The sequence below is a fragment of the Triturus cristatus genome, chromosome 1_2 (genome assembly GCF_964204655.1).
Source record: "Triturus cristatus chromosome 1_2, aTriCri1.1, whole genome shotgun sequence".
NCBI lineage: Eukaryota > Metazoa > Chordata > Amphibia > Caudata > Salamandridae > Triturus > Triturus cristatus.
In genome coordinates this window covers 987,959,346-987,978,423 of record NC_140580.1, presented here as the reverse complement: position 1 = coordinate 987,978,423, position 19,078 = coordinate 987,959,346, and the positions used below count along the sequence as shown (strand labels likewise).

The 19,078-nt window shown below is 49.8% G+C and overlaps 1 protein-coding gene across 1 annotated transcript in view; it reads right to left on the bottom strand.

Moving 5' to 3' along the window:
- Positions 1-19,078, bottom strand: part of AJM1 (apical junction component 1 homolog) — a 236,530-nt gene that overhangs the window by 5,616 nt on the left and 211,836 nt on the right. The gene's annotated exons all lie outside the window — the stretch shown is intronic.

Here is a 19,078-nt window from a genome sequence, read left to right as displayed (position 1 = left end):
TGGTAAAGCGTGAACCGCTCGGGGACTACATGTCCCATGAGCGTTAGCGGCAACTAGGTATGCGCGCGCAGTCGCGAAAGGCTTCTTAGAGCGCTTCCGCCCTGGCTGCATTGCCGATTATTTTCTATGCGGAGTTTTTGCTACGCATCTTTGGTTCGGTCCCAGTCATCCCTTCGTGATCCAGTCAGCCTTGGGGAGACGCTACGCTGTAGCGCATCATGTTGGTAAGGTCCCAGTGAGAGATAACCGGCCCAGAATACCTGTGGAGAACGCGTGTTGGCACGGTAAGGGTGCAGTGCACCGCTTCAGTTCCTGTTGTGCACATATTGATTCTAGACATTGAAAAACTCAATCCAGAGGCCAGGACTACCCGGATACTTTTATTGGAACCTAATGAGGCACCCAATAGCAGGATGGTTTACAGGGCATTACGGGAGTGGTTATCACCAGGTGTTCCTCCATGTTGGCAAGCCAGACGTATGTAGGCTCATGCGAGTCACAGGAATATCGGAGCATGGCAGAAATCCCTGTGCCCGGGCATTGAAGTACTTAATAGAAAACAGATAGAGCCGTGTGGGGTAAAACACGGATTGTTCACCAGAAGTGAACCACAACTACCTGTGTTGAAGTTTGGAACTTTTGTTTACCTGTATGAGTGAAACTGTTCAATCTCAGATAAAGTGAGATCGCTACATTGAGCTTTTATGATTATGTTTCCCTAGCAGGGGTTTGTGGTTGAGTCGAGAAGAACTCATGCAACTTCTGCAACGTTCTAACCAATAACAATTGGGTATGTTAAACTGATCGGAGGGGTTACATTTAGAAAGAATACTCCAAGCATAGCGCTGGACTGAAGCTAACACGGTCTTCTTCATTGTAGTGGTGCGTGTGTATGTTCTTAATTGAGACAAGGCCTTGTCTTGTGGACCTCCGGTTCGGGGGTGAAGCACGTGGCCTGAAACCTGAGGAACCACACCTATCCTTATTTTCTTTTACAGGTGGTTACTCTTCAAACCTTGAGCTAAAAACACACGGTCAGGGGGCAGAGTGGTGGGGGAACAGTGGATGATAACGGTGTTGTCTTTGTGTCTTTACAGGTCTCCTTCCCTGCTGTCCCCTCCCTTTCCTCGCTCGATCGCTTCACTGATCTGCGCTATAATAGCCCTCAGACTTGAAGCTATCGAGAGGTGGACCATAATGAGCATCGTTCCGATCCTGAGGAGCTGAGGAGTCTGACAGAATAATCGGCGCACGGAATTAGCTCCTCCCGATCGAATCCTCTTCTCAAGTATGGCTACCCTTGAGGATGTGGTGGCTGTCTTACAGGTAGTTCAGCAAGAATTGGCAGCCTCCAGAATAGAGACCGCTAACTTACAGACCAAGGTAGAGCGTTTACAAAGGAACTCGTTCGATGCAGGGGGGTCTTCACTGTTTCACCCTCACCCTATTACGGTAGAGGTTCCCACGCCAATCCCCCTAGCGCCCCCAGAAAGATACTATGGCGACGCTAATAAGATACAAGTGTTCTTGACGCTGGTCATGTTACACTTTAACTGTAAGGCCAAGGCGTTCGCCACCAATCAAGCAAGGGTGGCTTTCCTTATTTCCTATTTGGCTGGTGATGCGGCTCTATGGGCCGTCCCATTAGTGCAGAGAGACGACCCCCTACTCTATGATTGGGACTTGTTCAGAGAGGAATTCAAGAATATCTTCGACCGCAGGTCACACACCCTCTCTGCAGACCGTGAATTACTTTTACTCCTTCAAGGAAGTAAGGAGTTAGTAGTCTATCTTGCCACATTTCGGCGCTTGGTGGCTGAAACCAAATGGCCAGAAGAGAAACAGTTTGCGATTTACTATCAAGGGTTGAGAGACGAACTGAAGGATATCATCGCTCAGATCGACCCCCAGCCGACGTCTTGTACTGAACTCATCAACCTGACGTTGAGATTAGAACACCGTCTGGGTGACAGGAAAAGCGACACCCGAAAGAAGGAACGCGTACCCCAACGTAACGAACGGTTCCGTACCGGGGAACCTCCACGAAGTCCAGTCGAACCCACGGAGATAGGAGCAGTACGGGCTCCGCTAACCCCCGAAGAAAGAGACTCGAGACGGAAGAACGGGTAATGTCTCTATAGAGGAAAAAGGGGGCATTTCGTTAGAGACTGTTTACAAAAACCCCAGAGCACTCGGGGAAAAGTCAGAAAGGAGGCAAGCTCCTACACCAAGAAAACTTCAGAAAACTAGACAGCTCGAGAGATCACGGAGGGAAACCCTCGAGCGCTACATATTTGCCCTCCTTAAGTGCTGCGGACATGAACCGCTTTTTTTACATTACGATTGAAATATATATTGGAGAAGAATGGAAAGAGGCTCAAGCGCTGGTGGATTCTGGAGCGACGGGTACGTTTATGGACAAATCGGTAGCCCTGAGGCTGGGGGTATGCTTGTTGAAGAAAGCAGTACCGGAAACGGTGGTTGCAGTTGATGGCCGTGATTTAGACTCCGGTCCCATTCGCTACGTGTCTGACAAGTTTGAAGTCCTGTGCAATCACCAACATGAAGAAGTCATGGAATTCAACGTGATACGTTCCCCTCAACATGGAATCATATTGGGTCTCCCATGGTTACAAAAACACGACCCACACATTAGTTGGATAAACAAGAACATCAGATTTGATTCCAAGTATTGCAATAACCATTGCAACAGTCGGCCGATATCGCCCTCGCAGGCCCTGCCGTCAAAACAGTGGATCGCGACTGCGGCAGAGAAGGACATCGTCCTACCCGACCGATATTCAGGATTTCGGGATGTCTTTAACGAATTTCAAGCTGAAGCCCTGCCCCCGCATCATCGACAATATGATTGTCAGATCGATCTCATAACGGGAGCAGTAGTGCCCTGCGGACGCATATATGCCCTTACGGAAAAGGAAAACGAGCATCTGCGGCAATACTTGGATAAATACCTGGGGTTAGGGTTTATCCACCCCTCCAAGTCACCGGCTGCCTCCCCCCTATTTTTTATTCCGAAAGCCAACGGAGAGCTCCGTACGTGCATCGATTACAGGGCATTGAACGACATAACAATTAAGAACCGCTATCCTCTTCCCTTGATCCCGGTTCTATTGGAACAGGTCAAAAAGGCAGTAATTTACACCAAACTGGACCTCAAAGGAGCCTACCACCTTGTCAGGATGAGGGCCGGAGACGAGTGGAAGACCGCCTTCAAAACGGGATACGGGCTATACGAATACCGGGTGATGCCCTTCAGCCTTTGCAACGCCCCTGCGGCATTTCAGTTCTTTCTTAATGAAGTGCTATGTGAATTCATGGATAAATCCGTTGTTGTTTAGATCGACGACATTCTGGTCTATTCCTCATCCGAAGAACAGCATGTACAACATGTGAGCTCGGTCTTACAGGCATTAAGAAACAACAACCTATACTGTAAACTCAGCAAGTGCGAGTTTCACGTGGATGTCGTCGAATTTTTGGGAGTCATGCTTACACCAAGGGGGCAGGTATTGGCAGAAAGAAAGGTACAAGCGGTAAAGGACTGGCCGGAGCCACAGAATGTCCGCGACGTACAATGCTTTTTGGGATTCGCCAATTTTTACAAGCGGTTCATCAACCAGTTTTCCAAGACCGTAACTCCCATAACCAAGCTGTTGAGGAAGGGGACTACGTTTCGCTGCTTCGGAGAAGCCCAACTTGCCTTTGATGACCTAAAAACTGCCTTTGTAACTGCTCCTGTATTGGCTCATCCCAATCCCGAAAAACCCTACATCGTAGAAGCCGACGCCTCCGAGGTGGCCATCGGGGTGGGCTTGTCCCAAAGAAACGACACCACGGGGCAACTGCATCCCATAGCATTTATGTCCCGGAAATTGAACGAGGCTGAGCAAAACTACACCATTGCAGAGAAGGAGCTGCTGGCGATCAAAACAGCATTTACCGAGTGGCGGCACTTTTTGTTAGGTGCCAAGGAAAGGGTGACGGTGTATACCAACCATAGAAATTTACAGTTTGTGCGCTCTGCCAGGCATCTAACCCCAAGGCAGCTGCGTTGGATGCTCTTCTTTGAAGAATTTGATTTTGTGGTGACCTTCAGACCGGGTAAAGAGAACAAGAAAGCGGATGCGCTCACCAGACAGGAATCAATCCGAGAGGAGGAAGAAGAAGTGGAACATGCCATCATCCCTCCCCAAAAGGTGGTTTGTGCCATTCAAACCAGCTACTTTTTACAGAAAGTAGTAAAAGGAATTCGGACATGCACATGGAGAACGTGGTTGAGATTCCACCGAGAGTGGAAAGAGGGACAAGGCATCTTTATGAAAAGGCATATGATGTTGATACCCATGAAGGCTTTACAGAAACAGGTGTTCAATTGGTGCCATGACATACCAAGTGCTGGACACCACGGGGTGTACAAGACCCTGGAGCGAATCGGTCGACATTTCTGGTGGCCTAGTGTTCGTAAGGACGTAGCTCAATGGACAAAGGAGTGCATCACATGCGCTCGCATGAAAACAGATCACACTAAACAACAAGGGTTGCTTCAACCCTTACCCACACCCTCAGTTCCCTGGAAGCACATTTCTATTGACTTTATCACAGGACTTCCAGAAGACTAGGGCTATGACACGGTTATGGTAGTAGTCGATTATCTTACTAAAATGGGGCATTTCATTGCTTGTCATCACGTACCCACAGCAGGACAACTAGCAAAGCTGTTGCTACTCCACGTAGTCAGACGACACGGCCTACCACATCGAATCATGTCAGATAGGTGAACGCAGTTCACTGCGCGATTCTGGAAGGTACGGTGTTCTGCCCTGCAGATTCAGGTAGCTCTGTCCACAAGCTTCCATCCCCAAACAGACGGGCAGACCAAAAGGGTCAAGCAAACACTTAAACAATATCTGAGGTGTTACGTAGATTCCACGACAGAAGCCTGGGTGGACCGCTTATGGGTGGCGGAAGTGGCTTATAACAGTGCCATACATAGCTCCACCAAAACCACCCCTTATTACAATACATATGGGTTTCACCCCAGGTTCCTTCCCTATCTACATCCAGGTGTGGGGAAAAACATACCAGAGGTACGCAACAGGGTTAAGCACATTCAAGACACTTTAAAAAGAACCTAGACCCAGCTACAAATAGCAAAAACAAAATACAAGCAGGGGGCAGACAAGCATCGTAGAGCAGGCCCGGTTTATAGAATAGGAGATATGGTATGGTTATCCACAAAGAATCTCCACTTCAAAAAACATTCCATATTCAATCCTAAATTTATCGGACCCTATAAAGTCCTTAAAATTCTGAATCCCGTGACAGTGAAACTAGCCCTACCATCTTCTATGCGTATACATTCTGTATTCCATGTATCACTCCTGAAACCCTCTGTCACACCCATTAAGAAGAAACCAAACCCCATATGGGTAAACGATGAGAGGGAATATGAGATATCAAAAATTCTGGACACCAAGACACGAGGTAGGAATAGATGGTATCTTGGAAGGGGTACGGGCCGGAGGACAATTCCTGGGAACCGGCAAGCGCTATACACGCTCCACGGTTGCTTGCCGCGTACCACAGGAAACATCCACTGCCAAACACACGACAGGAATCCGCATAAAGGGGATGTACTGTCAGGATCGCAAGGCCCGGTCCGAGTGTTCGCAAATTTGAGGAGAATGCGGCCTGATTATCTCCTGGTAAAGCACGAACCGCTCGGGGACTACATGTCCCATGAGCGTTAGCGGCAACTAGGCATGCGCGCGCAGTCGCGGAAGGCTTCTTAGAGCGCTTCCGCCCTGGCGGCATTGCCGATTATTTCGTATGTGGAGGTTTCGCTGCGCGTCTTTGGTTCGGTCCCAGTCCTCCCTTCGTGATCCGGTCAGGAGGCCATATGAACCTTGGGGAGACACTACGCTGTAGCGCATCATGTTGGTAGGGTCCCGGTGAGAGATAACCGGCTCAGAATACCTGTGGAGAACACGTGGTGGCACGGTAGGGTGCAGTGCACCGCTTCAGTTCCTGTCGTGCACATATTGATTCTAGACATTGAAAAACTTAATCCAGAGGCCAGGACTACCCGGATACTTTTATTGGAACCTAATAAGGCACCCAATAGCAGGATGGTTTACAGGGCATTGCGGGAGTGGTCAGCACCAGGTGTTCCTCCTTGTTGGCGAGCCACACATATGTAGGCTCATGCGAGTCGCAGGAATACCGGTGCATGGCAGAAATCCCTGTGCCCGGGCATTGAAGTACTTAATAGAAAACAGATAGAGCTGTGTGGGGTAAAACACGGATTGTTCGCCAGAAGTGAACCACAACTACCTGTGTTGAAGTTTGGATCTTTTGTTTACCTGTATGAGTGAAACTGTTCAATCTCAGATAAAGTGAGATCGCTACATTGAGCTTTTATGATTATGTTTCCCTAGCAGGGGATTGTGGTTGAGTCGAGAAGAACTCATGCAACCTCTGCGACGTTCTAACCAATAACAATTGGGTATGTTAAACTGAGAGGAAGGGTTACATTTAGAAAGAATACTCCGAGCATAGCGCTGGACTGAAACTAACACTGTCTTCTTCATTGTAATGGTGCGTGTGTGTGTGTTCTTAATTGAGACAAGGCCTTGTCTTGTGGACCTCCGGTTCGGGGGTGAAGCACGTGGCCTGAAACCTGAGGAACCACACCTATCCTTATTTTCTTTTACAGGTGGTTACTCTTCAAACCTTGAGCTAAAAACACACGGTCAGGGGGCAGAGTGGTGGGGGAACAGTGGATGTTAACAGTGTTGTCTTTGTGTCTTTACAGGTCTCCTTCCCTGCTGTCCCCTCCCTTTCCTTCCCTCGCTCGATCGCTTCACTGATCTGCGCTATAATAGCCCTCAGATTTGAAGCTATCGAGAGGTGGACCATAATGAGCATCGTTCCGATCCTGAGGAGCTGAGGAGTCTGACAGTTAGTATAAATAAAGCATGCCGCAAGTTCCTCAGCGTTACCACTGTGCCTGCGTCCTTTGTACTGTGACAGGATGTGAAATAGGAGGAAGAGAGGAATAGGTACAGAAGCATCAGAGGCCGTATTATAGAAAGGGCACACTGCTCCCGTTTGCACCATGGAACACATTTAACTAGGAGTGTGGGGTGCAAACAGGGTCAGTGCACCCTATTACTGATAATGCGCTGCCAGTAGGATTGCCGCAAACGTGCGCTGCCCTGGGGTCACTGCATTGGCATAGCTGGAGCAGCTGATTGAGATGTATACTCAAACGTATGCTATCATGGCATTACCAATGCATGCAGGCAGTTCAGCATAGTAAAATAAATATGCGAACTTGGCATCTGAAACGCATGCACTAAGCATTGCATAAATAATCAGCATTTAATCGTTAATAGCACAGAAAATATGCTAAACTGGCATTACAACAATCTCAAAATGGCACTGAACGTCACTATTGGAGAGCGTTTTAATTCTATGTACAGGACCCTGAGCAGTGGCTGTGCACCAGGCCAGATGGAACGAGAACGCACTTCCTGGAAGATAGAGGGGTAACGTGCAGTAAGGAGACACATGATGAGCAGGTGCAATAAAGGAACGTGCAACTTTATAACATTCACTACCTGTGGAGACGGATTACCTCTACATGGAGCCCAAAGCACAGCCGTGACCCTACCCCAGCCGCACAACCTGTGGCAACTGCACCCGACTCCAGAGGAAGCAACTGCTCCGCCTGCCTCTGGGGATGGTTACACCGTCCTGGACTCCACGAAAAGCATGGATTCTGCCCCATACCACAAGAATGCCACTCATACCCATAGCGCCAGGCCTACATTTTTGCAGCCAGCCTACAAACAACCTGGCAGCCCTGTCCGAGGCGCGTTTCCAACAGGCTTCCTGGTTTACCCCCTGGCCGGAAGCCTCATCCTGCCAATGCACAGCGTCCTTCCTGCCAACCACGTGGCACCTCACAATGCTTAGTTCGCCCTGGCTGCTAGATTCTTTGAGATCAACTCCTAACCTTATGTATTCACACCTTTTCCACTTAGCAAGTACACCCGGGGGAGGGGGTGGCTCCATCCCGATCCTCCATGCTGTGCCTATCAGCACCTCACAGCGCAACAGCGCTAAATGAGGAACATAAACCGGCCCGCAGGGGTACAGAACACAGAGCTCCGGCGGACCCGCTGGCATAAATACCTCAGCTGAAATGCACTCCGTGAAACTCAATGTCCTTCCATGCCACAAATCAATCTTAATTTACAATTCCTTGCCGTGTCTAGCGGTCCTACGGTAGGGCAAAGGAAGCATATTGAAATGTATACAACAAAGAGCGAAATAAAATCGGCCCCACGAAACTGGAATTTACACTTGCCTATTAAGTAGGTTTTACTTTTGAGGCCTTCCATGACGCTAGTTCTGCCTTAAAAGAGGACCCGAGAAACCACGCCTCCTCCCCTACCAAGGCTTACTCTCGCTATAATCTTATATAGTTATATACAAGAATAATGAACCCCGCATATAAGAATCACCGTCGACCCCATAGACTAATCTATCTTTTTATACCCTGGCATCTTTCGGGGCATCCAGAAACCTGCATCTTAGAACGAAAACGCAGAGGGCCAAACGAATTCTCGCTGGAAAGAGCAGGCTGCAGGTGCGTGTGCCAAGCGTGCGTGCTATTTTTATCTCCTTTTCCAGAACAGAAACTTGATTAGCCATTATTTTTGGGTGTTTTCTGGGATATTATAACTATCTCCGCCCTAACAGGACGTGGCTTTCATTCTGAAAAGGTAGACTGCCTGCTGATCCTCCAGACTGACGACTGAGCTAAGCCAAACATATTTATATATTGATATATACACATTAAACGCTACCGTTATGGTTTTGCATCCCTCCTTCCCGTTGAGCGCAGGACCGGTAAGCATTCAATTGTTCCACCGCTCCATAGTACCAGTCTGCTCCTCACTTGGAAAACTGCATATGGCAACCCGGTGGACGCAGCCAACCTGCTCAGCCCCAACCCTGCGAGCTGACTGGCCTTCGCCGAACAACTCGTGCCGACACACAAGTTGGGACCCAGGACGACCCCGATGTGTGGCGGGGGCTATTAATGCCCTGCACTCACTGCTATGAAACCGCTGCACGTGGTGTTGCCACAGCGATACTTAGATTACATGCTCTTATGCTCCCCCCCCCACCAGCCGCCGGTCAAAAGAGTGCCGTGAGCCATAGCTGCAATCCAACACGCAGACTCATTTTGTAGAGACCGCAATCCTTGAATAGCAGGGGGTGGACACCTCACCATTGGGTACAAATCAGGGACCTTAATCATTAACCACAGTGATCATGCCCACATTACTGGCCACCCCCGTTACACCCGCCCCAGGCCGACTAAGATGCCGCTCTCATGCGGCCCTTGTGCCTGCATAGTTGTTAGAGGGCCGGGTGGGCGGACGGGGTAAGAGTGTCCTGTCTGCGAGAGACAGGGCGACCCAAGATGTACAAGGTGAGGTGGCCTTGGGCTGACTCACCGCACTCTCATGCTAGCCTGAAGAATTGTGCACGACGCGAACAACGGCGTGTCTGGAGCAAAGAGGATGCCAGCGAGGTGGGGGGAGGTATAAATACCCTCCCCCGACCTATGTCCGCCGGAAGTGACGCGCCAAGGCAAAGGACTCCTTTCTGAGTCCAACCCTTGGCCAGTAGGGTGGCGTTTGTGCCCAAATGGCACTAAAGGGCCGCCTGTTGGAATGGCCCCCTGCGAGGGCCGCGGACAGCCGCATACTGATAATGCACTGCCAGTAGGATTGCTGCAAACCTGCACTGCCCTGGGGTCACTGCATTAGCAAAGCTGGAGCAGCTGATTGAGCAGTCAGTCCGCCTTTTACAGTGCAGGAGGCACCCAGCCTGCATGCATTTTCAAAAGAGACAGAGCTCACCCTGCAGGAGGGTTAAGTAAGTGACTGCACCTGCCTGTAGGGGGATATCCGGGAGGGGAGGGGTCCATGGGACACTACCGTCTCCCGAGGAGCATCCTTGGAGGTGCACTGACTGTGCACTACCTCTTTGAGGCACGCAGTCATTGCTCCTCCTTGCAGCCTCTTTTCACTCGCCCCCATAATACTGTGTGGACGCAGAGGGAAAGTGTTTCCCTAACTTGCATTGGGCCACGACTCGATGCAAATGAGGGAACATCTCTTTAGGATAGCACTGGCACTACATGCACACCGGCACTATCTGTATTAGAGAAGGGGACACTTGAGCGTCTGTGGCCACTTTTCCACTACCAACGTGCTCCTTGGGCCCAGAAAGTAGGCACACATGCCTGTTGTGCCTGGGACACTTTATGTAATATGACCGCTGGCTCTGATTAGAATGTTATGCATAACTGAAAGCCGTGCAAGTGCCGCATAAAGTGTTGGAACTTTAGGAGTCGGATTTCACACTTAGGCTGCATCTCCCAACTCAGCTCTCCTGCCGACTGTGCTGTTCATCTACTTATGTCATATGTTGCTATGCAATGGAGCTAGGACAGAGAATCCGAGCAAAGTCAGCTAGAACTGCAAAGGCGCGACAACGACTCATGACGACACGTAGATAGAACACCGGTTAAACAAAGGGCAGCTTCATAGACGTCCTTGGGGGTCGGGGTCACTGCTGATGTTGTAGCTCTTGCCAGACTACGGTTTTTCAAAACATCCATACATAATATACATACTTAGAGTCAGTAGTCTTCATTCATTGGTCTGTTAAATTGTCATTCACATTTTGCTTCTGCCCCACTAAAGCTTACAGCATGAGGCAACGGACACATTGGCTTCCTTTGCTTTGAGTGCCTGCACGAGCCTCTGATCATTCTTAGCATCCGTCTAAGAACAGTTCCTATCTCTTCAGGGACTAGACTGGTTGAACATATACTTTTTATATTACTTATATTTCAACATTAACCTCTTCAGTGCCCATGACGAGATAGTCTCGTCATGGAGCACGGTTGCGCTGTGCCCATGACGAGACTATCTCGTCATGAACCCCGCCCGCTAATGCAACGCCTGGCACAGGGCGGGGAAAGGGCGTGGCACTGAAGGGGTTAAATACAGATTGTTTCACTTACGTTTCTGGTGCCCGGTAAGATGGTGATTTATTTTCCTTTCTCCCTTTTATAGTTGTTAGAAGTACTCAAGTGACAGGGTAACATTTTAAAATGAGTGCTTAGTTAGGTTGTGATTAAGTCTTATCTTACGAACAATAATGATAATACATTGCATGGTACAACTGAATGGCATTTTAATTTCTTTCTTTCTTTCTTTCTTTATAATCTTTATTTCGACCGTTTTAGATCATAAAAGATATACAACAATAAAAACATTTAAAATAGAGTTAACATTCGAATAAAAAGCACATGACATTTTGAGAAGGAGCATAAATAACAACATGGTGCAAAATACAATTCATTCAATAGTTCTATTATCCCCAGCCTCAACCTGCTTTATATGTCTTGCTCGAATGTGCCACATTGATCTTAAAAGTTTAGCTACCGCAAACACAACCGGGGGCGAAAGATCTGTTTTTAACACTCTGTATGCATGTAGATAATGCCTAAGACCCAGGTTCTTAAGAAGGGGAACAAGCCAATAATTTCTGGGTCTACGGTATGCTTTACAGAAAAAGATCATATGTAGGTCATCCTCCCGGGTTTGGGTGCATAGTGAGCATTGCTCTGATGAGGGGGGATTGGACCACTGCTTCGTAAATGACCCAAGTGGGAGTGAGCTATGTCTCCACTGAAGGAACAATTTTCTGGTGAAGACCGGGCTGATATTGTCAAGAACACTCTCTTGGTGGTACACATCTTTCATTTTAATAAATAAGTTAGTAAGAGACCCCTCCTTTGTAGCCACTATAAGTTTTGATAATTTAAATTCATAAAATTCCTTTACCAGGAGTTTCCTAGGGATCCTACAACACGCACTCCCTGGGTTTCGCCAAAGCTCCGGCCGTCCCAGATTCTCACATGTCTTTTTCACATAGGATAACCATGGGATAAGAGCGGCTTTTGGCAGAGTTAAAATCTCTTGTAGTTCAGACCTATATGTTGCAAGTTCTGGCCTAGCCCACAATCGACGCCAGAAAGTCAGCGGTTTGAGTGCCAGCTCTTCACTAATGGGTCTCAATCCCAGGTCCAGCCTCAACGGCAAAAGAGGTGTACTTGTTGGAAGAGCTGCCAGCTGCCTAATAAAATTGTTTTCAGTGACTAGTAAGTTCTGTGTAGAGGTGTGGCCCCACAGTTCCCCGCCGTATACTACTGCCCCACGCGCTTGCATTTTATAAATTTGTAGGGCTGGGGTCAAAGGTTTAAAGGACGAAGTATTCCTCAACCTACAGATACCTCCAGTTAATTGAACAAGTCTCAAATTGGCCTTGTTACGATGGGTGTCCCAGGACATTGTTTGATTAATGGTGACTCCCAAATACTCAAATGTACATACTCTCTCCAACTTCTGAGTGCCTATGATGGGATTAGGCCGGGTGGAATTTGGGGGGTTGAGAATCATGTATTTCGTCTTCATTGCATTGATCTCTAGACCCCGCTCAGTACAAAAGGTCGAAAATCCATATAAATTCGTTGAATTCCCATGGGGGACTTAGACAGCAGCAGGGTGTCATCCGCAAACATCATAGCGGGCACCCTGCTGCCATTGAGTTTTGGTGCGTCGGAGTCGGCCACCCTCAGCAGGTGGTCGATAACCCCGTTGACAAAGAGGCAAAACAGGGTCGGAGCGAGGACACAGCCCTGTCTTACCCCCCTGTCAACCGGAAATCTATCCGTAAGTACCCGATTCCTACCGCACCTCACACGTGCAAAATTTCCCATGTGCAGTCTTATCAAAATGGAAAGGATATCTTGCGGTATGGCCAGGTCCGCCAAGACGGACCAGAGTCTTGCTCTTGGGACTAAGTCGAAGGCAGCACGCAGGTCCACGAAAACCGTGTACAAGCTGCCACCCTCGATTATTGCGGTCTTCCAGTAAATAAGGTTCAAGCGGAACACCTGGTCCGTAGTCGAAACCCCCTTCCTAAATCCTGCCTGATAAGGGCTAAGGATGGAAAAGTCATCAATCCAAGTTTGGAGGTGATGAAGAATCAGCCTACCAAACAACTTCTGGGAGACATCTATAAGGCTAATGGGCCTGTAGTTGGCTGGGAGCAGAGGTGACCCCTTTTTAAAGACCGGTACGATCTCTGCGCCCAGCCAAGTACTAGGCACCTCCATGCCCCCCAGAATAGCATTAAACATAGACAATAGATATGGTGCCCAAACATCTGGTTCCTGTTTAAAGAGATCCCCGGGGAGGCCATCCAAACCCGGAGCCTTGCCAAGGGGTAAGGCAGAAATTGCTGCTCTAATTTCAGTCACCGTAAAATGGTCTCCAGACTGACATGGTGTTACAGTGGGTGGTAATTCACCGGGGACCCCAGCCTCCACCCTATAAAGGGACCAGAAATGCTCCTTCCAGGCTTCAGCTGAGATGTTAGGTTCTATAGCCGATGGAAGATCTTCTGAGCCAGTATTTACAATTCTCCAGAATTTGCGGGAGTCCCTATTGGCTAATGATTTAGTAAGGGCCTCCCACTTCTCCTGATCCCACTCAATCTTAGCGTTAAAAATCAATCGCTTATACTCCCTCCTCCTAGCCTTGATCTCAACTCGGCTATTGCCTTCCTTGATGGCGATTAAAAGGTCTGATTTCGCCTTACGGCAAGCAACATTATACCAGGCCTGGCGATTAGTGCCCCCCCCCCCCTCTTAAGTGGACAGAAGAGGACTTCAGCCAGAGACTTTATCAAGTCATCGTGCGCCAAACGCAATAACTCATAAGTGTCTTTGGCGATAGAAATTCCCATTAAAGTACACACTACCTCCAAAATGGGGATTATCCTGGAGTATAATTCTGCGACTTTCCCTTGATTAGTGGCAAGCTTTTCCCATCTAATTCTCCTTCTGTTAGACGCAAGGACCAACCCCGTGGACGCAGAACCTACCATGACCTTTCTTCCCACTAGACCCGGGATCTTATATTGTAACTGGAGCGCATTGTGGTCGCTGTCCTCCCTTGTAATTACCTTAAAGTCAATGATTAGTGACCACTGGGAGAGTAGGACCAAGATATAATCTATTCTTGATTCCCTACCCTGTTTATTATACGTCCACTTTGGAGGGATATCAGAGTTTACACGGCCATTACAGGCCCGCAAACCATGCTTAAGTGTTAGGGCAGTGACCTGGACCGCAAGGGGTGTCCAAGCTGTAGGTGGGATAGCATATGTGGGAGGAACCAACCAAACGGCGTCCTCGTCTCGAGAGGGTCCAACCACTAAGCCCGGTAGAGGCTCAAATTGTGAATTCAGATCTCCCCCCACCACGAAGGGTATGTCCGGGGAAATGCTATCGAGAAAGGCTGAGAGTTCATCCATCGTCCTCGATTCTTGCGTGATATTAACCAGCCTTGAATAGACATTGACCAGGGCGAGCCTGGAAGAATTTGACCATTCCAGTATCACGCCGAGGATGTCCTCTGAATGGGTGAGGATTCGTGTAGCAGAGCACCCCAGATCAGTTGCCACCCAGATGATAAGGCCACCCGATGGCCGCCCACGACCCCCCCCACCTAGCTGCCACTGAGAATGCTGCGAAACCTGGGCGAGAGTACTCCTCTCTCGCCCAGGTTTCTTGGAACATACAGATATCATTACCTTCCACAAAGGAGGCCCATTCTGGGGAATCCAGCTTGTTCCCCAGACCAGCCACGTTCCAAGAAAGTATCTTTAGATGTGGAGGGCTCCTTATTTCATAGGGAACTGTGGGGGTATTTTCACCCAGGGTAGCCATAGATCTGATGTTTTGTCGGGGTTCCTCCCTATCAGCTATAGGAACGTTAATACTAGGTGGGGGGACTATTGCCCATGACTCGGGGTCCTTAACAACACTAAGCGCCTCAGACTGAGCTACCTTGGGGGAGTTTGACGTTAGACCAACTGGGGTATCATATCTCCTCTTGGGACCCTTAGATGAACTGGTGGCCACCCCTCCACTCTCCTTGTGTTGTCAATCCACCATGTCCAGCGAACTAAACCTGTTAAATGTCGGAAAATAAACAGGCTGCTGGACACCATGAGAGTAAGGATCCCCACACTCTCTAGCACCCCATCCCCTACCCCTCCTAGGAACAGTTTGCCATCCATCCCCCTCACCCCCGAAAGTCTGCAGTGGATAAAAGAATGACAATGGTAGAGGCTGGATAGATGTGCCTTGGTCATAATGCGGCCAGGAGCATATGTGAGAAACTGACCTAGGTTCCCTAAAGTTAATCAGCACACAATCACCATTAATGGTTTTTCTTGAGTTGCCCAGCCATGGAACTCTTCTTACCATGAGTACCTCAGCGGATACTCCTCGCGGGAGAGGTCTATTAGTGGTAAGCCAATTAACAACCTTGTTTCTTAGTGCAGCAACAGGTTCTTTAGAATCCTGCTTAAGCTCTGGCACCCCTGCTAAGATGACTGTGTAAGGGGCCGCCTCTGGGGGTAGATGCACCGGCCTAGGCCTTTTGGTTTTCGGGGGGAGAAGTTGTGTGGGTGTACTTTTGGTCTCTACCAGAGTAATGGAAGGTATCCCCACGGTGGACAGTGAGGCTACCGGACATGTGACCACCGGCTGCGATTGTGGGGATTTCACTTGTGGATTTGCTCCCTCTAGGGGGAGTACAAGTGTGGCCTCCTTAGTCATGGTTCCCCCTCTACCCATATCTGCCCTACTACCGGACTTGAGTGTGTATGCTAGTTTAACAGTAGCTTTTTCTATAGTCACTAATCTTGCCTCAATCTTTATCAGACGAGCCTCAAAGGGGCTTAATAAAGCCCTCATAAGAGCGCCAATATTATGTAAGGTTAAGTCCTCCTCTGTATTTGTGCTAGGGCAGGGGTTCTCTAGATATGTTAGGTGCGGATCTGGATTTGTAGCAGATGCTTCATGGGGTTTGTCTTGCACGGAACAATTTATTGTGGGTACATCTCTCGTATTATTCCCAGCTCCCTGGTTATGCTTCGCAAGTTTAGCCTTACGTCCCCCTGGATTATGAGCCCCTCTTTTCCTCTTTGAAATAGCTCCCTCCCGTTGTCCCTGTGCTGCACGGCTTTCTTTATCAGTGACAGGGGTATTATCTTCCTCAATGGCCGAAATAGGGGGTAGGGTGTATTCCCCAGTTTCCCCAATTTCTCCAGTGACTGAAAGTATACATTCAAGTCTATTCTCTGGGGTCCGTGCCTGTGCTATCGTTCCCATGGATAATCTCCTAACCCACTCAATTTCTTGTGATGTACGTCTTTCTAGGACAGTGATTTCATCAATTAACAGGGAGCCAGCTTTGGCGAAACAGGTGGCCAAAGTACCTTTGGCCGGTCCAGGAGCCAGCGTGGTTTTGCTACGAGTCTCACTGGCGATCATTATCCCCAGTATCACGGTGCGAATCGGTCGAGCGCTCAAACACCAAGGGGGGTAGCCCGGTCCCGGTCTCTTCCGTTCTCTAACGGCCTCAAACGGCCCGCCCTTTGCCCGGGCTTAGCCCCGGGCACTCCCGCACAGCGGAGAGCTAGATCGATTATATAGGGTGGGGTTAGGGGCCATGGGCGGAGCAACAGGGAGAGCGGACCTAGTGTTAGGTGTCGGTCGAGCAGGGACTCCTGGGAGATGCAGTCCCTGGTAAAACGCTCGCAGCCCTGATGCACCCTGAGGCCACAGACCACCACTCCTTCAGGCGGATTCAGCTGACTCTGTCCCCACACAGCGAAGCGGCACCCGCGGAGCGGGTGCGGCGAGGAATGGAGGTGAGTTTTGATTCAGCAGCAGACCTCCTGGTGAACTAGGCTCCTCACAACGAAGGTTTTGGCAAGTGATCCCACAATAGCAGGGCAAGCAGGTGTTTGAAATCCCCTCGGGCGGGTCGTGGGCGGAGCAACAGGGAGAGCGGACCAGGTGTTAGGTGTCGGTCGAGCAGGGACTCCTGGGAGATGCAGTCCCTGGTAAAACGCTCGCAGCCCTGATGCAACCTGAGGCCACAGACCGCCACTCCTTCAGGCGGATTCAGCTGACTCTGTCCCCACACAGCGAAGTGGCACCCGCGGAGCGGGTGCGGCGAGGAATGGAGGTGAGTTTTGATTCAGCAGCAGACCTCCTGGTGAACTAGGCTCCTCACAACGAAGGTTTTGGCAAGTGATCCCACAATAGCAGGGCAAGCAGGTGTTTGAAATCCCCTCGGGCGAGCCGTGGGCGGAGCAACAGGGAGAGCGGACCAGGTGTTAGGTGTCGGTCGAGCAGGGACTCCTGGGAGATGCAGTCCCTGGTAAAACGCTCGCAGCCCTGATGCAACCTGAGGCCACAGACCGCCACTCCTTCAGGCGGATTCAGCTGACTCTGTCCCCACACAGCGAAGCGGCACCCGCGGAGCGGGTGCGGCGAGGAATGGAGGTGAGTTTTGATTCAGCAGCAGACCTCCTGGTGAACTAGGCTCCTCACAACGAAGGTTTTGGCAAGTGATCCCACAATAGCAGGGCAAGCAGGTGTTTGAAATCCCCTCGGGCGGGCCGTGGGCGGAGCAACAGGGAGAGCAGACCAGATGTTAGGTGTCGGTCGAACAGGGACTCCTGGGAGATGCAGTCCCTGGTAAAACGCTCGCAGCCCTGATGCAACCTGAGGCCACAGACCGCCACTCCTTCAGGCGGATTCAGCTGACTCTGTCCCCATACAGCGAAGCGGCACCCGCGGAGCGGGTGCGGCGAGGAATGGAGGTGAGTTTTGATTCAGCAGCAGACCTCCTGGTGAACTAGGCTCCTCACAACGAAGGTTTTGGCAAGTGATCCCACAATAGCAGGGCAAGCAGGTGTTTGAAATCCCCTCGGGCGGGCCGTGGGCGGAGCAACAGGGAGAGCGGACCAGGTGTTAGGTGTCGGTCGAGCAGGGACTCCTGGGAGATGCAGTCCATGGTAAAACGCTCGCAGCCCTGATGCAACCTGAGGCCACAGACCACCACTCCTTCAGGTGGATTCAGCTGACTCTGTCCCCACACAGCGAAGCGGCACCCGCGAAGCGGGTGCGGCGAGGAATGGAGGTGAGTTTTGATTCAGCAGCAGACCTCCTGGTGAACTAGGCTCCTCACAACGAAGGTTTTGGCAAGTGATCCCACAATAGCAGGGCAAGCAGGTGTTTAAAATTCCCTCGGGCGGGCCGTGGGCGGAGCAACAGGGAGAGCGGACCAGGTGTTAGGTGTCGGTCGAGCAGGGACTCCTGGGAGATGCAGTCCCTGGTAAAACGCTCGCAGCCCTGATGCAACCTGAGGCCACAGACCACCACTCCTTCAGGCGGATTCAGGTGACTCTGTCCCCACACAGCGAAGCGGCACCCGCAGAGCGGGTGCGGCGAGGAATGGAGGTGAGTTTTGATTCAGCAGCAGACCTCCTGGTGAACTAGGCTCCTCACAACGAAGGTTTTGGCAAGTGATTCCCAGTAAAACAGCCACACCAGTGAATGATGTTTAAATGTAAGCGGTTTATTGCAAGCATTTAGTTGCCATGCCTGGGTGGTGTATATTTTCCCTTTGTTTTGTGGTATAGGTTTACAATAAAAATTGACCACCATATGAACGTGCTATGGTCAGACCTATTGGCTTTACCAATGTTGTTTGCCTATGAATTTAGGAGGATTACCCTCAATTGTTCTTTTCTTACAGTTCTCATTAACATCTATGCATGTTCACACTGGGAGGGAGCTCTATTGTGCTAACTAAACCGAGAACAAAGAACAGCGGGAAAAAAACATTGGAAAGCACTGGTGCACACCCTGGAATAATTATAATAGATCTCCTCCTCACCCAGTACATCATTTGTGCCATGGTTATGGGGACCGGGGCTTAGTTTTCATCATAATGCTTTGATCCATAGAAAAAGAGAGAAATGCAGAAAAAGGAGAAAGAAGCAGTAATGATGACAAAAGAGAGACAAAGGT